Source organism: Phaseolus vulgaris, chromosome 7 (genome assembly GCF_051622355.1).
Source record: "Phaseolus vulgaris cultivar YP4 chromosome 7, ASM5162235v1, whole genome shotgun sequence".
Classification (NCBI taxonomy): Eukaryota; Viridiplantae; Streptophyta; class Magnoliopsida; order Fabales; family Fabaceae; genus Phaseolus; species Phaseolus vulgaris.
In genome coordinates, this window is record NC_143504.1 from 12,872,382 (window position 1) to 12,890,981 (window position 18,600).

General features: G+C 31.4%; 1 long non-coding RNA gene across 2 annotated transcripts; it reads left to right on the top strand.

Annotated features, from left to right (window-relative positions):
• Nucleotides 1-12,427: 12,427 nt before the first annotated feature.
• On the top strand, nucleotides 12,428-17,721 carry LOC137828328 (uncharacterized). 2 transcript variants are annotated; one of them, XR_016523376.1, is made up of 5 exons: nucleotides 12,428-14,003; nucleotides 15,124-15,242; nucleotides 15,341-15,457; nucleotides 15,542-15,674; nucleotides 17,054-17,721. It is a non-coding gene; the product is annotated as an uncharacterized LOC137828328 (long non-coding RNA). The 2 variants fall into 2 exon arrangements; XR_011083859.2 differs by lacking the exon at nucleotides 12,428-14,003 and adding an exon at nucleotides 14,192-14,551.
• The last annotated feature ends 879 nt before the right edge of the window (nucleotides 17,722-18,600 follow it).

Below are 18,600 nucleotides of genomic sequence, written 5' to 3' on the forward strand. Positions count from 1 at the left end.
ATGCAGTAAACGTGTTTTTTGTAAAACATGTGAAAAACAGTTTAAGAAATTTTGTGCTTGCTCTTATCACATGGTCAGTGGTTAAGAGGTGAGTTACTCAGCAAAAAGCCTACTCTTAAACAACCTCTAAACACTACCTAAGACATTCTTAAAGCAAAAGAAAATATACATGAATTGTACATAAGAGTCTTCATCAAACACATGTCTTGAAGGGGCAACAACCATCTTCAACACATATGGTTATGTGATCAAGGAAACCCTAACATGGAATGATAATCGTTTGACTTTATAGTTAGCAAACAGAGTGATGGATGAGATATTCATCTATACTCGAAATACATGTGTATGACATAAAATGTGTGGTGAAGTTGCATGATTGATATAATTGTTATTATTTTTTTTTATCATATATGAGTATTTTTTAGTTCTTAGATACAATGTTTAATTTAGGTTTAAGCAATACAATTTAGATTATTTAATTTAGTATTAAAGTTTGATTTATCTTATTTTGTAGAAGATATATATTTTTATTTTATTTATATGCCCGAATATATGGATGTGTTAAATTATTCACAAATGTTGCTAACACAATGCATGATTTATCTCATTAATTGAACTCGTAATATAATTATCATTCAATCCTTAAAAATGTTAACAGATTAATGTTTAATGTTCACTTTTTTGTTTGTAAGAAACTTGCATTTGATTAATGTAGAATGATGATTAAGATTTAATTTCCTTGTAGTAACGTGTAAACTATAACACATTTATAATTGGTACCAAGCAATAATATTTTAAGAAAACTTGCACAAATAAAAGAAAAAAAAATGTCAAAAAGATTTTGAAAGATTATGATTATATAACAAAATGATTTTCAAGAACATTTGTAACGTAAATGAAACAATGTAAAACTAGGTTGATTTCTTTTTCTCATACATTTTCAAGTGAAAAATACATGAGCACAACATTATATCAACTTGTAATAACATATCTTATAACATGTATAATCATTCATTCATTTACACTTGTCTAAAAAATAAAATATCATATAACATAAATCTAAGTATAAAAAAATATTATTGTAATAAAAATAATATATTCATACATTTTTCATTTATAATCGATCAATAATGAAGGATTTTTTTTAGATGCTCTAAAGACTCATAACCTCCAAATGATTTGACATATTTTTCAACCATAATTAATTAGTTTTATATCAACCATATTTAGTTTTCTTTTTATTTATTTTTTTTGTATTTTTCTTTTTATCTATTTTTTCTATTGTTTTATATTTTTTTGTTATATCCATTTTTATATAAACTCATAATGCATACTTCATTTGAGGGATAACAATACTTTTATTGGATTGTGCTACCTCAATCTCCAAGAAATATGAGTTTTTCGAGATCATTGGTCCGAAAGTGGTGACAAGTATGTTGTTTTATTTGAGAGATGTCATGGTGATCATTACGTGTAAGAACAATGTCATCAACATATACTACTAAATAAATACACTAGACACTTGAGTAACGATAAAAATCGGAATGATTTGTCTCACTGTGAGTCATACCAAATTGTAAAACATTACTAAACTTTCTAAACCATGCTTAGGAGACTACTTGAGTCCATATAAATATTTGTAAAGATAACATATCAATCTAGAAGACTTCCCTGAGTAACAAAAATAGGAGGTTGCTCCATATAAATTTCTTCATGCAAATCCCCATTAAGAAAATAATTTTTGACATCCACTTGATAAAGAGGTCATTTTTAAACCTGCCTACGAATAAATGAACAAAAGCCATCTTTGCCATTGGAAACAACGTATCACCGTATTCTAAACCAAAAAATTATGTATAACCTTTAACCACAAGACAAGCTTTGAGTCAATCAATAATATCATCAAGACCAACTTTGATAGCAAAAACCCACTCACAACCAATAATAGATTTTCCAGAAAATAAAGGAAAAAGTTCGCAAGTTGCACTGGTCTGAAGAGCACTTATTTCATGATGCATTGTTTAACACCAACCAGGATAAGCTAAGACATCACCTACAAACTTTGGAATGGACACAAAAGAAATAGACAAAAGGCAAGTATAAAAAGGTTGAGATAGTCGATAGTAGTTTAAAGTTGTATAATGTGAAGAGGGATTACTGGTATAATGTATACCTTTATGGATGACAATGTGAATATCAAGTTCAACCATCACAATCGAAAGGGACGAAAGAGCTGACACTATAAGAGAATCATCCATTGGACGATGGGAAGTCTGACGACAACTATAAACTTGAATAGGTGGTGGAAGAGAAGAATCTTTAAGTACACTAGACACAACAAGAGGATTAAAGACAACAAAAAATATGTACTTGATCAGATGGACACACAATGGAAAATAAAAATACTTCAAATAAAAAGAAGACTTAGTGAAGGTGACATACGTAGAAATGAAATAGCAGTTAAGAGGGGGTGAAAAATATTTATATCATTTTTTAGATCTAGTGAATCCTAAGTAAACACATTTGTATGACCTAACATATAATTTATCAAGATTAAGACAAAATTTGTGAACAAAGCATGTAGACCCAAAAACTTTAAGTGGTAGGGGATGAATATGTTCATGAGGAAATAAAATAGAATGATCAATTTTATTCTAAAAACCAAAGATGACATATGATTAATTAGATAACATGCCAAAAACGTTGAGAAACTTTACCATGATTTAAAAAAATGCGAGTAGTTTCAACAATATGTCTATTCTTGCGCTCAACTATCCCATTTTGTTGAGGGGTATAAACACACGAGACTTTGTGAAGAATGCCATGATATTTCATAAAAGTGGTAAAATAATGAGAAAGATACTCACGAGCATTATCATTGCGTAAGGTTTGAATTGAAACTCCAAATTGATTTTTAATTTCATTATAGATTGAAATATAAAAAAAGAACTCAACGAGTTTTTATTGAAAATAACCAAATACATCTTGAATAATCATAAACAAAAGTAACAAAATATTGAAACCCTAAATTAGACATAACACGACTTGGTTCTCAAATGTCATAGTGAATTGAGGCAAAAAGGGACAAATCATGTTGTGAAACATGACTAGGAAAATAACTATGACTTTATTTACCTAAATAACATGACTCACACGATAAACTAGACACTTTGGAAAAACTTGGAATAAGGTATTGCATCTTGGCAAGACTAGGATGACCTAGTTGAGCATGAATGAGGGATGGAAAATCCATGATCGTGCCAACATGTGCAGATGTTCGTAGGTGATAAAAATCATGAGACTCACATCTGGGGCCAATCATCCGTCCCGAACTCCGGTCCTGTAAACAAACAAAATCTTTGATAAAAGAAACAACACAATCAAAGGAACACGTTTGACGATTAATAGATAATAAGTTGAAAGGACACCCAAGAACATAAAGAACATTATCAATAGATAAAGAAGGAAGAAGATGAATAATACCAACATCATAGGATGAGACCCTATAGCCATTAGTCATGGTAATAGATGGTAAATAACTAGACATATTTCAGTAATGTGATTTGTGTTACCTGAGTCTAGAACCCAAAGACCAAGACAATTGGAGTGAGTGATAAGTGTCATATTTCAGTAATATTTTATATTAAAAGACAAACACTTATGAATATTTATTGATAAAATAACTATAATTTAACCCCTAATTTATGAATTTAAACCTTTTTACATACTTTGTGACTATAATATGAATAAGAATGATTTATTCCTAAATTTGTGTTAATTTCAGGATTTTAGGGGAATATGGAGATGAAAACGCTAAAGGAGAATATACAAGATGAAAAGGGAAAGCTGGAACGTTTGATGTGAGTTGATTTTAGATTGCTTCATTTTAGATGTGACACTTTACTTTAAGATTGAGATTTTAGGAGTTAATGGTGAGGTCCTAAGAAAGATTCCCATTGGACATGAACTTAACCAAATGGTTAAGTAAGTGTGAAGGTTCACTTCACAAAGGCAAAGATGGAAAAACAAGATATGGTGAATATGGAATGCAATTGCGGAAATGAATTGGAAACATGGTAAGCATAAATGGTGGTAATTGCCAAAACAAATGATGATCCATACTCAATAAATGAGCCAAAACCCAAGAACACAATTCAAGGAAACATATGAAAATTAAGAACATAAATGGAATGGAAAATGGAAAGGAAAATGGAAGAAGAAACTTATGGAGATGGTGGTGGGTGGTCACGCCACTTGGTGGGTGGAAACCACCAAGATAAGTGCTAGGCCGTCACTCGAGAGTTTCATTCTCTTCAAGATAAGATCAAAAGGAAGAGGAAACAATACCCATTCAAGCTCTCACAATATTTGTGCAGAGTAACTTTTCTATTCAATTTCAACATGTCAAATACAATGGGTATGCCTCATATTTATAGGTGAAGGAGCCTTAGAAAACAAGCAAGAGAGGTAGGATGGGAAAAGGGAAAAGATTGGCAGCCTTAGGGTTTGACTTAGTCAAACCCGCATCCTAGGTTTGTCCTTCTAGAAACTAGGTCAAATTGTCTTCCTAAAGGGCTAAGAACAAGCTAAAATGATACCTACACCCCATATTATGCTAAATACACCTTATTATAGCCTATCTGTGCTATTTGGACCCCTAAAGTGAGCCCATATTATTTACAACTTGTTTTATTCTTTAAGAAGTCTAGCAAGAAGAACATCAGATGCTCTGGTTTATGTCCATTTCTTCCTCTGGTGAGGTCTGCTAAATCCTTGGTGAGGTCTTCACTTAACTGTTGAGATGACTTCTCATAGTGTGCATCCTTGGTCATCTCCTTGTTGGCTTGGTTTGCATCAACGTTCAAAAACTCACCCAAGCCAGATCACTCTAGAGGAACTCGCCTAATCTCACCCAAGTAAGATCACTCAAGAGAAATTGGGCTTTTTTCTCATCCAACTCGCCCAAGCAAGTTGTAACTCGCCTAAGCGAGAAGTCACTTAGCCCAAGTCCAATGAGCTTAGATATGAGGCGTGAGGCATAACCCTAAAGATCATTAGGAGAATAAAAGGTGATAGAAAATCGTAGAAGAGGTAGTCGTCAAGGAAAAACATCATGAATCTTCTTTTCTTGCTTTACATGCTTGTAATGGCCAACATGAGTGGGTAATTCTACCATTTAGGATTGACAGTAATATGTTCCAACTCTTACGTATTGAGGTGATATTTAAATATAATATTATGTTCTTTATTGATGATTGGTATTGCCATTTTATTCTTAATGCCTTTTTTTATCATGATTTTGAGGACGAGTGTGATCATTACGTTAAAAAGCAAAAGAGTTATCAACAAGAGTATGTATATTAGTGGTGTGTTTACCTGGAACACACAGAAGGGTGTAACAACTGAAAGTAGATTTGGGCACAATAGGAGATCCCAAAATCAGGAAATCCATGTAAGCCTAGTAACATAAAGAAATGGGACCTTTGCTCTAGTTCTTGGGAAGGAATGGAGGCATGAGACAATAAATCATTAAAATTATGAAGAAGGGCATGAAGTTTACCCAGATATTAAGTCATTGTACCATTAAGACATCTAAGAGCAACAACTCTGAGGAGATTTTGAGACACACCATAAAGACGTTAAGTATCATTGGTTTATAATAATTTTTCATGTTTCCAAACTTCTAAACATGTCTCATAATCATGAAAATTTTGTTTTAAAAATGAGTGAATTAATGGTAGATTTGATAACAATGTATAATTGATCATCAATTTTCAACTAATGGAAAATCTCATTTTCAGCAATATTGGGAACACACTTGGTAAGATGATCAGTACAACATTGACTCTTAATCCATAATTTAATATCAGAGGCTCAAGTGTCATAATTAGTTCCATCCATTTTGTCAATGGAGAGATGAATAATGACATAATTAGTATAAATAGACCGATCATGCATAGTGGCAGCGAAAGAAGACATAGATGAAGAGGAAAGATAAAATTAAGAAAATGCTAAAAAAATCAAATGAGCTCTGATTAGGATGACAAGGACAGATCCATAAAGAGGACAACACGACAATTGCGACGATGGTAATCACCACAAAAGAAAGTCTCAGACGTGCTGCCACGCACGACGGAAAACGATGACGATGATGCAACAAAGCGAGGCACATGAGGGCGCATCAGAGCTTTGACCGCTGACAATCTTTATGGTGCGGTGGTCGCCTGACCAAGGCGAGTCGAACGATGGTGTTGTCAGTCCAATCGACGGTGGCAGAGCAACGACGATGATGGCTAGAAAACACTGGGGAACAGTGAATTTACCAACAAAATTGAACCCTAACTCTATGCTCTAGATATCATATTAAGAATAAAGAAAATAAATATATGATTAGTTTCCCTTATATAAAATATGGTTATTTATTTATAAATAAAAATAATATAACAAAATAAAAAAACTATAGATTAAACCCATTACCTTCAACATTATGTTTTCTCTTTCTAAGGTTCATTATCTTCTTTCTTCTAATATGAATTTAATCATTTGTGCTTATTTTATTAATATTCATCATGTTAATTCCTAATTTCTTTATATAAGTCTATTTGAACTAGAGATCACCCCGTGCCCAATAATGTAGCAACAACATAAAAACCACAATGTCCATATTCACTAAAAGAAAATCATTAAATAGAAACCAATTTTAGAGACAAAAAAAAACTAGTTGTTATAGTGACTAATTAGAGACCATTTTAGAGACTAAAAAAATTATTGGTTTCTAAATTAATTTTTATTCACTACAAAAAATAATTAATTTTAAAAGGGGTTTATTACTAGAGGTTGTAACAACCTCTAGTAAGACAATGAAGTAGTAGATGTTTTTTAAACCTCAGTAAATATCAAACAGTTTTTCTAATAAATCTTAGTAAAGGTAAAATATTTTTATTATTTTTTTAATTAAGCCCATCTCTTCCCTTTCGCACTCTGAAAAACTTAACACCTTTGTTACTGCAACATGTTCACTCTTCTCCTATGACTTTTCAAACCCTAAAGAAATTCCATCCAGTAAATAATTCTAATATAATGCTCCCTCACCTCTCCTTGATCTCAATCGTTCATCCCACTACAATATTTTTTACTTTAGACAACGTTAAAATAGGTCACGGGTATAAAAGTGTTGCCTGAACATACTAGACCACGGTTTTAGCAAAGTGACTTAAAATTTATAAGAAACCATGGTCATGAAAGTGTTGATACTTTAGATCATGGTTATAAAAACGTTAATACTTGTGACTTTTTAGTTTAAAAAAATATCTAAAATATAATATAAACAAAATCTATTTTTGGGTGAAAATTTTGTCTAGTTTAAAATAACTTTTAATAAGTGTTAATTTGTGATGAAACCTTTTGATACATCACACCTTCTTGAGAAAACTCGGTATACTGATGCGTCAAGGTACAAATTGTAAAAGATGCTTAGTGAATTAGCACGGTTGAAAGAATCTAAGTTTCAATTTTCAGGTGAAATACTCAAAAAGAGAGAGAACTAATATTGAATTAATTCACTCATATTAGGAGTTCTGATAACATATATAGATTTTTTTTTTAATTAAATTTGTGTTTTACATTCTCTTAAAAAAATAAAAAAAAATAAAGAAAGAAAGAAAACTTCACTGTATGAGTCATTTTCCTTTTTTATTGTACATAACAAAGTTTTTGTAAGCATTTTTACTAAACAGGTTTGGTTAGATTGTTCAGAGAACCTAGTCTCTTTTGGGGTACAAGGAACATGGTCATTCCATAAGCTTTTATCATCTTTGCTACTCTGCAAACCAATAAGATTCGTGTATGACATGGATACTCCAAGATAACATTCAAGATAGGAAGAGTCATATTCTGACATGTATTTAAAATGTGCAATTCCACAAAGATGTTTTTGTTTCTTTGCTCCAAATATCTATATGGTTTCATCAAATATAGAAAATGGGAGCCATGAGGTTAATGTCCCACATGAATGGACCCTTGACTAGGTTCTCTATCTCATGTGGCAGATGCTTAAGGTTGTGCATGCAACTATTTATTTGTCTCAAAACATCTAACTTTTATCCTTTCTGACTTTTGGGCCTTCTTTCTTTTTCTTTCTTTTTCGTTTCAATTAGAAAACTGCAAGGCTGATTCTCCACCACCATATCAATTCAGATTTGTGGTTAACACACCGATGCGAAATTTTCATTTTGTCCTTAATGATTTAAATTTTTTGTCTTCTGGATATTCATATCCGTAAGTCAAATTACAAAGTTTTGGATATATAAATCTGGAACTAATATGTTACTTTCGAATTTTACCATCCGGAAGTTTATTTGGACAGTATAAATGACTTTCTGGATGTCAAGATCCCTAAGTAAACATAAATGAGTTTTGAATCTCAATTATCAGCACCATTTATAGCACATAATTCTGGATATGAAAATCTGAAACTCATAACTCACTTCTGGATATGACCATCCGGAAGCTTAAATGAAATATGAAAATAACTTTCCGGATTTCGAAATCCAGAATGTATAAAAATCACTTTCCGATATTGACATCCATAAGCAAATCCGATATTGACATCCATAAACAAATGTGTGAAAAGGGCATAATGAAGTTTTAAAATTTTCTTTGATTGGGTGCAGTAAGCAGTTGCGAAAGTGTAATTGTTCTAACCAAAGATGGTAGGAGTAAACAATGGGCTGCAATAGTTGAACAATTATTGCAATTTATATCTTTGTTCAAGTTGCATGCAGAGCTCATCCAAAGCGAACACTAACACTAAACTTTGTCCGGTTCTAAAACCTATATCAAATGGGTTGTTTGGCTTTTAACACTATTAACAGTTTTCAATATTTGAAGCATAAAGATAGGGCTAATTCTAGTGAACCATGTATGAGATTAAATGTTTGGTTGCACTATGCTGTGAAGTACCATTTTAACCAATGAAAGCTCAACTTCTTGAAAAGTATGTCTCTTCATTTTACTATTTGAGATATCATATATCCATTTTTACCTTATGCTAAATTCAATGAAAGTCTTCAAGATTTAAATTCTAATAAGTAAATTAGTTGACTATTTAAGTTGTTTACATGATTATGCAGATTGGATTTAGTGATCTCTCAGTAGAAATCCAATAGCATGTAAAGCTCAACTTGTAACTTCAACTTAGTTTGCTAAGAGTTAGAGAAATTTGCTAAGAGTTTGAGAAATTTAATAACTGAGATTTGTACTTCAAAGGCTAATACTACTAAACCTGTAAAGTTAATGCTTGCTTGACTCAAGTTAGCAAATGAGTGTGACTATGCAGGAGACAAACATTTATCTTAAAGTATAATTCAAATAAAATTGTATCACAAAATGTTATTGCAAATAAAATTAATCTCTCTAAAAAATAAATTCAAATAATTTGTACAACAAATTTAAGGTTAAATGAAATTGATCTCTTTAAAAAATAACTTTTCTTCAATAAATCTAAATAAAAAATATTAATCTGTAAAATAAAATTTTAATCCCTTCTTCAATTAATAATATTTTATTTTGTGAAAAAAAAATTATTTTGAGAATTTGGATTTTAAAAAATTCCAAATAAAAACTATTAACCATTTTAATTTTAAAATTAAAATTAATAAAAAATAATATTTTATTATTTGTTATAATGTAAATTATAAATAATATATATATATATATATTGAATATTAATGGAGTAAGTATAGATAACATGATACTCCTGTAACTATTAAAAAATATTAAAATACTCATATATATATATATATTATTTACCATTAAAAATACCTATTTTTATATTTATAGGGAAATTTATGTGTAAATATCAATAAGAATGATTTTTTTTGTCATATCTATATCTGCTTGAGATCTTGTTGAAGAAAATAAAATTCCAAGTATAAAATTAGTATTTTTAATAATTTATTTCCTTGAGATTTTTATGGCACAAAGAATTATATTTGTTTTTTATGGTCAGATGTGTCATTTTGACGATAATATATTTATGTACTTTTTATAGTTTGAAGGCAATGAAGACTATGAAGACAATCTTAAAGATGAATGAATTTATTTATATGTAGTAAAGAAACAATACATTATATTTTTTTAACTAAGTTTGTAGTTTTAATTTTGAAGACTTATCGTTATCAATATACTTTAAGACAAATTTTTGATTATGTAGTTTGAACACATCCATTGAAATATGTGAGATTTTTTGTTGGATCATTCTATTTCAATACATATTATCCTTCAATACTTATTCTTTCCATCCTAAACTTTTGTATGAATAATTTCTCCAAAATTAAAAAATATATTGTTGTTTTTGTCAATACTTTAAGCAACGGTTTTTAAATTGTGGCTGTTATAAATATTATAGGCTAAGATTTTAAAATTGTTGTCTTTATAAAAACCGTGGACTATTACAAACAGCCACGCTCACCTCGAGCACGGTTTAAAAAACCGTTGCCTAAACTTTAGGCCATGAGTTTTATGCTTTAGACCATGGTTTTATGTTGTTGCCTAAACTAATAATTGTTGTAGTGTCCTCTTCGCAAACCACATTCTTTGGATTACAACAATTTCGTTCAGAACCTTTTCCTCGAGGTTGCCTTTGCTACGGGTTCCCCCTCCGTATTTTATGAGGCCAACAAGAAGATCCTCCTCCCCATCCCTGGAGTGATCGTCAACCTCGTCAATAAGGAATACAATGTCGACCTTGTATGCGGTGATTTTTCCGTCATTCACTTCCGGCACGGAGACAACACAAACATCATGTACGCGCACGTCGCGGACGAGATCCAATGGTCGCTGGTGAAGGATGAGACCGTCGTGAAAGTCGACGTTTCGCACTACTTCTTCTCATTTCGCGTCACCAAGGGATTCGATCCCGAGGAGGAGTAAAGGATGTTTTGAGCTATGGGTTCAGTGCTCAGGTATCTATGGTTCGTCTCTTGTTTAATCAGAATGAATGAGGTTTTTATGGAAGTAGATTATTAATATTGTTAAGATATAACAAATTATTACTTTGTTTTAACTTGTTTTCTATTAAGGCAGATGATTCTAAGAGGTTTATTGTTTGAAGGTTTTGGATTTTGAGCTTCACCACCTAGAAAATATGCAATTGCCATGTTTTTCTTGCCTACATCAAACACTCGCCGAGAGAAATGAAAAAGTGTATTCCAAAAGGTAACTTAATTTTGGAATTTCCTTGGTGTTTGTACTTCAATTGACATGTTTTTTTTTCTTCTGTTTGTCCTTCTTTTTGCCCCTGATTGTGAATAGGTTCAACAATGAGAATAATAATGACATAGTTTTGTTAGGAACATCTGGATAAAAACGATTCTTCTAGTTGTACACATCATTCTTTTGGATTTCACCTTATTCTATCTATCTTATCAAAGACTTCCCTTTACAACATTATTGCATCATCTTTCTTTGAAAATATTGCAAATAGAATGGTAGATATTAGGTAGCTCTAATCTTGTGAGAAAAAAAATGATAAAACTAATTTTTAGCTTCCAAGATTTCGTGAACGTAATGTCACTTAATCAATCATACATAAATTAAATTAGTACAAATTGTAATTTGAACTTCTTATTTTTTTTAAAAAGAATCTTTAAATATTTATTCCTTAGATTTGATAATTTGAAACACTCTAGGATTCAATTTAAGGCAATTTTTTTTAGTAGAGATGGAAATATGCTGGGGAAGTTGAGGTTTGTTTTTTGATTCTATAAATATTTCTAGCAAATTTACTGTTATTTTTTTTTACTTTGTGTTCCTATCACTGAAGTAACTTATAAAATATTCTCCTACAAATTTTTAGGTTGGTGATATTGAAGTAGATGCTCCATTAAAGAGATTGCAGATGTCACTTTCTCATATTTTGCAAGACATGGTTAGTGGTGAGGATCCTTGTATGGGTATGCTCCAAATATGATACAACCCAAATAGCTACTAAGATGACCAAGGAAGCAAAAGACAAAGCACATGGTGAACTGTCATCTCAACGACCAATTCAAACACCCACCAAGGATCACATGGACCTCACCAAAGGAGCTGAGCATAAACCATCACACCAACTATTCTTCCTTTTGGTCTTCTTATAAGATACAAATATGTTGTAAATAATTAGGCTCACTTTAGGGGTCCAAATAACAAAGATAGGCTAGAATAAGGTGTCTTTAGCATAATAGGGGGTGTGGGTAGCATTTTAACTTGTTCCTAGTCCTTTTGGAATGCTTTTTGACCTAGTTTCTAGAAGGACAAGCCTAGGATGCGGCTGCCCATTTTTCCCCTTTTCCCATCCTACCCCTTTAGCTTGTTCTCCAAGGCTCCTTCACCTATAAATAGGAGGCCTACCTAGTGTATTTTACAAGTTGAATGAAATAGAGAAAATATACTATGCACATTTTATGTGAGATGCTAGTGAGGCTTGTTCCTCTTAGTCTTTAGTTTTATCTGTGAGAATTTGAAAGCTCTCAAGTGGCGGCTTACAAACTTATCTTGGAGTCATTTTATCATCCAAGTGGCGTGCTCATCATCTCAAACTCCATTTTTCATAGGCTTCCTTTTCCTTCCATTGTCATTCCATTCAATTCATAAATATGTTCTTCTTTTGGTTTTCTTTTATTCATTTGGCCATTGTCTTTATAATTGCTATCCATGCTTAATTCCGCACCATATCCTGTCATCATCATCACCTTATAATTGTCTTTTTCCTTTTGCCTTTGTGAAGTGAACCTTCACATCTACTTAACCACTTGGTTAAGTTAATGTCCAGTGGGGATTTTCCTTAGGTTTTCACTCTTAATTGCCTAAAAATCTCAATCATAAATCTAAAGTGTCACCTAAATGAAAACTCTTAAAATCAACTCACATCAAAATATAACAAAATCAGCTCAGGTAGTGTCTCGATATAGATAAAGAGAAAATCTTAGAAGAATTAGTGGGCATCTTAACGTCTTTTAATTGTTTATGGATATGTTCCTTCTTTTCTTTTAAGTGCTATTTTTTTCTGAAATTTGCATAGTAAACTTACCAAACTATTTTTTTTTATCGACAATGAATAAATATATTAATAGGGACACTTCAGGGTTGTCCTAACCCTTCAACATGACTCAAAACCCTCAAAAAAACCTAAACAACTTTTGACTTATAAAGCACGACAAAATTCCACTTGATTAGCTTTCAAATACCCAAAAGGGCATAAACTGCCTAGCAAGAGCTTCTTGGCACCACTCAAAACACTTTTAGAGCATCTTTTGACCATCTTGAGTGCATCAAAGTGCTTCATGATAGTTGGCACACAACTACCCTTCTACACTTTAACAACAATGATTAATGTTGCCTCCACCGATAATGCTTCCATCATAATAAGGATGCTAATACTACCAATACCAATCCAAATAACTTTGCTGAATGCTACTAAGAGAGTGTAAGATATGAAAAGCTGAAGGCTTATCAATATGATTAGCTGCTACAAAAGAAGAGAGCTTGCCCTGCATCTAAACCAACCAAACATATGTGACAAACTGGTGAGAAAGCAACTCAACCAGCAAAGTGGTTGTAGCTATCTGTTAAATAAAACACTGATCCATCCCATCAATACACTCCATTCTTCTTCTTTCGCTCCCTGCATAAAACAGGATCACACCAAAACTCTCATACACAACTCCCCTCCTACTAACTTGACAATTGTAACAAACTAGTTAAATAGTTATATTTTTGTTGCTGAAAATCTTTCTTGTTTGTTTTGAGCGATTCATTGATTAGTGTTGGCCCTTTGAAAGATTTCTCGTATAGTTTAAGAATAAATGTTGATGCAAATGCTACATGGATATTTTTAATGATTTTTTTTCTCTATTGAGTTATTTTTAAAGAAGTGTATATTTACAGTATTTTTAATCATTCATTGTAGGATGCAAATGGAAGCCTCCTAGAGAAAAATCCTATAGTTGCTTTTGTGTTAGGTAAGTTGTTATCTATTTCATTCAAGTTAAGCATCTCCATAATTATATTCCCTTTTTTAATCAAACTCTAGTGCATGGACTTTGTTTCAAATTGTTGAAGATGACCCTTACTTTGTAATTTCATGTTATATATCTTGCTTATCTTTTGCTCATTAGTAACAATTTGATCTTCTGAAAAGATAACGTTGTGAATTTCTATTGAAAAGATTTTTTAATCCCTTGAAATTATTTTCTTTGTTGCTTTAATCTGTGAACCTGCAGTTAATTGCTGTTTAGTCACTAAAAAAAATTAAAAGGGGTTTATAGTTAGCTGTTTTATGCATATTTTTTGCCTCCTAATTATTCTCTGCAAGAACCACATCATTATGATGATTATGAGGACAATGAACTGGAAGGAGGGTACGGATATAAGGAAGAACCTCCTAAGCCAACAAAGGAAGACAAAGTGGAGGACAAAGCGGAGAAATAATAGATAGTAGAAATTAATAAATAAAGATAGTGGCAGGAAAATGCATGTTGCGGATGGTAGTGATGACATGTAATAAATTGTAAGTAATCCTTCAAGTATTTAGTATCCACAAGTTTAGTATTTAGTATCCTAAAGTTTATGTATTTTAGTAAAGTTCATAATTGAACAGTTTTTTTATATTTGGGGGATTACTTACATAGTTTTGTTTTTACGCTAAAGTCTGTTTAGGAGAGAGGGTTTAATCTTTATTAAATCACATATTGTAATGTTGGTTGTTTAATTCTAAGTTTTACATTTGTTTTTCTCCTCAACCCTCAGTTTTCTTTCGGTTTGCCACTAATGTTAGGGAAATCAAGCCTATAAAGATAAGCAATGACAGAAAGCCATCGGATTTTACACAAAAGCTATCAAACTCTGTAGTGATAATGCAATGTACTATAGTAACAAGGTTGAAGCGTATCTAGGATTTTGAATGTACTGTTTTTGTTATGGCTATTTGTCATAATTGTTTGCAAAAATCTTGATTTGTAGACTATACGATATTCTATCATGCTTACTATATTTTGTTCCTTGAATAACATAGTCAAACATTTTACAGTAAAATTTGTTTATTATCTATTTTACTCAGAATGTGAATGCCTACTTTTGTAGAGGTACTTCTAGAGAGATGCAATGCTACTACAAAGAAACAAAGGTACATTTAGAGAGATGCTAGGCTACTACAAGGAAGCAATTGACAATAACATCTTTTTATTCTTTCAGACATTCAGGTATGTTGAGCTTCATTCAAGCTAAGATGATCATTATTTGATACCACAATCTTTTTTAGTGTCTACCAATCTTATGATAATTACTATATAACCTTCAGGCTCCCACTTATAGAGTAGAACATCATTCTACATCTGATGATTCAACTAAGTATCAGGCAATTGATGAGTTTGAATATTGGAATATGACAAGGAATGCTGGTTCTCAAAATAGAATGGTTAGATAAGGAGAACATGTGACCTAACATTTTAAGTTTAAATTTGAGATTTGATTATGGATTATTGTGTAATTTTATTACCAGGGATTTATCATCACACAAATGGTTATACATAGTTGAATTGAATGGTAGGAACCACAAATTCTTTAGTGAAGACTTATCTGCCAAATGGGAATCTCAAAACTTACCAACAAACAGAATGTTCACTTGGTACAAGGTAATTAATTTTATTTTTTTAATAATGTTTTGAGTTGCAATAACATTGTGATTTAATTATAACTTAAAAAACTAACTAATATGTTAATAATTGGAAGACTATATTCAAAACTCTAATGAGTTTGGTGGGTTTATGGTTTAAGATTTAGGATTTGTGGTGGATCTAAAATGAATAAGAAAAGACTATGTATGGATTAATGGGGAAAACATTGAACCTAGCCTAATTACATGACCCAATTTTATGATCATTAGTCTCAAATGTTAGGATATATTCTTAAGAAAATCAACACAATTTAATATGTAAATCTTATTTTTCAAAAAATCTTGAGGTTTTGAATAAATAAATTATAATAGTTTAATTAATATACCCCAAAAAGAAAAGGATAAGGTGGCATTGGACTTGTCAAAAAGGTGACTTGTATCAACTACTTAAAATATCAGTCACATTCCCAAATAGAAAATTATGTTTATCTATTGATATCACTTATCTTCAAATCAAGTCCATATATTAAGATTAAATAAAAAAAATAGTTGTTACCTCGGCTGCAACATCATTAAGGTATCTTTTTCATCATTCCCAATAGAAGCTAGAAGGAGAGGGTCTCACTTTTACCTCTTATTTTTTTTCTTATTATGCATTTGAATTTTATGACCTTAAATGCACTTGGTTAGGAACAAAAGGACTTAAAGGAATTACACAAAGTTCAACATTTCCCAACACAATCCTCTCAACTATGGTTTTCACTAGAACATGTCATTGGATTAGTAATAGGGACACCGATTAACATTATCTCTTTATACAATCATTAATCGATTCATACAATACACATGCACATAAATATTCACAACCCAATATGTATTGAATTTTCTCCAGTACGATTTTCTTAAAGATAATTAAAAACCTTGTAAGTTGACACTTTGCATGGCCACTGTTATTAGAGTTAATTTCAAATGTGATTAATGAGTTTTTCTAATTAAATCGTCAAAGTATATATAAATATAAGAAAAAGATATAGTTAGTGTTATCACGTGTTTGAAGTATCTTAAATTTAAAATTGTTTGCGTTGTTAGGATAGGTAGAAACATCATTAATAAGGAAATTCAGGTTGATTTAGTTCTAAGTATCTATTGTGTTTCAAAGTTTCCTTCTCGGGAACAAAGCGAAAACAAAATTGAACAAAAGAAAAGGACCACATATGGTTTTACAACTATAATGTTATAAAATGATATTAATTTAATTAGGTTTTCAATTATTTAGTACCATGTCCTTCACTCTAATTTGCATGATGATGAAAATAGTTTGGTTTTGTTTGCATTATTTTCATTTTAAGATGGTGATGATGTTGAGTTAATAACTTACTTGGATATTTCATTGTGTAGGCGTTGATCAAAAAGCATGTTAACTTGATATTTCGAAAAAGACATTTGATCAAACCATTCAGCCTCAAAACATTTGGCTAAGAAGATTGGAAGTAGAAAAAGGAGCTCAAAAGACTCTCATCTCAAGGAGAATTAATTGTTGTCTGCTTTTCCATTTTTTTTATTTAGTTTTATAAACACTGTACATAGTAGTGCATGGTTTATTTTGAGCTTGTATTTCGACCATTGTCTTGGACCATGTTTTGTGCCAATTTTCATGAGCCATGTATTGGGTCAATTAGAGTAGGGTGTAAATAGAAAAAGAAAGAGTTTAGCTAGAGTTACAATTGGGCCCCCTTGGACCCAATGCAACTCTAGACCATCTAGGGTGCACAAATAAATTACTAGGGTGCAAATAGAAAGCATGGAGTGGCAATGAAGGCATGAAGGTCCACATGTCATCTCCTTAATGGAGAGGATTTCCACCAATGGAAAAAGGACATTTGTCTTCATGGGAATGGTGATGATTCTCTCCAATTAGAGGAGGACACTTGTCAACCTTTATTTTGAGAGGATTTGCTCCAATTAGAGAGAGTCACTTGTCCTTCTACGAGTGAAGAGTTTTTAGGGTTAAAGCTTATACCTTGGCTGCCCATATAGCATTATAAATACAAGTGCTAGCCCCCTAGTAAATTAGATTTGAATTGATAATAAAATGATGCCCAAGTTGCTAGCTCATTTGTCTTCAAATTCTCACTTTGAAGTTTGCGCTTCTATTAGTGATTTTCTTTAATCTTTTTAGAAGTTGGCCACACCTCTACTAAGCCTCTACTTCCCCTCTTCATTTCATCTTCTCCACACTTCCATTCAGCCATTGATTTCATTTTAAAGTCCATTATTCCGCAACATACAAAACAATAACAAAGAAAAAGCCAAAACAAGCTAGTTTTGCATCATTTGGTATTAAGAGCTTAGGTCTTCACGAGATAAGTCGTTCTAACTTTTGTTCTTCCATTTCCGTGTTGTTCCTCACTTTTTACAATGTCTTGAATATGTTTTAAATGTGCTTTCACCGTTTAAATGTGTTTGTGTTTAGTTTAATCGTTTCAAAATGCTAAATACTCTTTGAACCATCCAAATTTGTGTTGTAGGATCTCTATTTGTGTTTACTTGAGTGCTTTTGAATTTTTTTGAGTCTTCTTTCATTTTCTTTTGGTAAAAATAGTTTATGTTGGTTTCATTTTTATTTTATGATCCATTTCTAGTTGTCTAAATTCATGTTGTTTCCATATATGTCATCAAATCAAGTAGATCTTTGTTTGAATTTTTGTTTCTTGTTTTTACAATGAATATCCATGTGGTTTGAGTCATTTTGTGCCTTTTGTGTGCTCTTCTTTTTATATTTTTGAGTGTCTTATCTTGTTATTAGATCATTAACAAGTTCATTAGAGTTAGGTTTCTATTATGTCTTGAGTTTCAATTCTTTTTTCAAATCCCTTAGGTTTCTTCTTTTCGAGTTTTTGTGAAATTTTGTCTCTATTGTGGGTTTGTATTTTGGTAAAAAAATC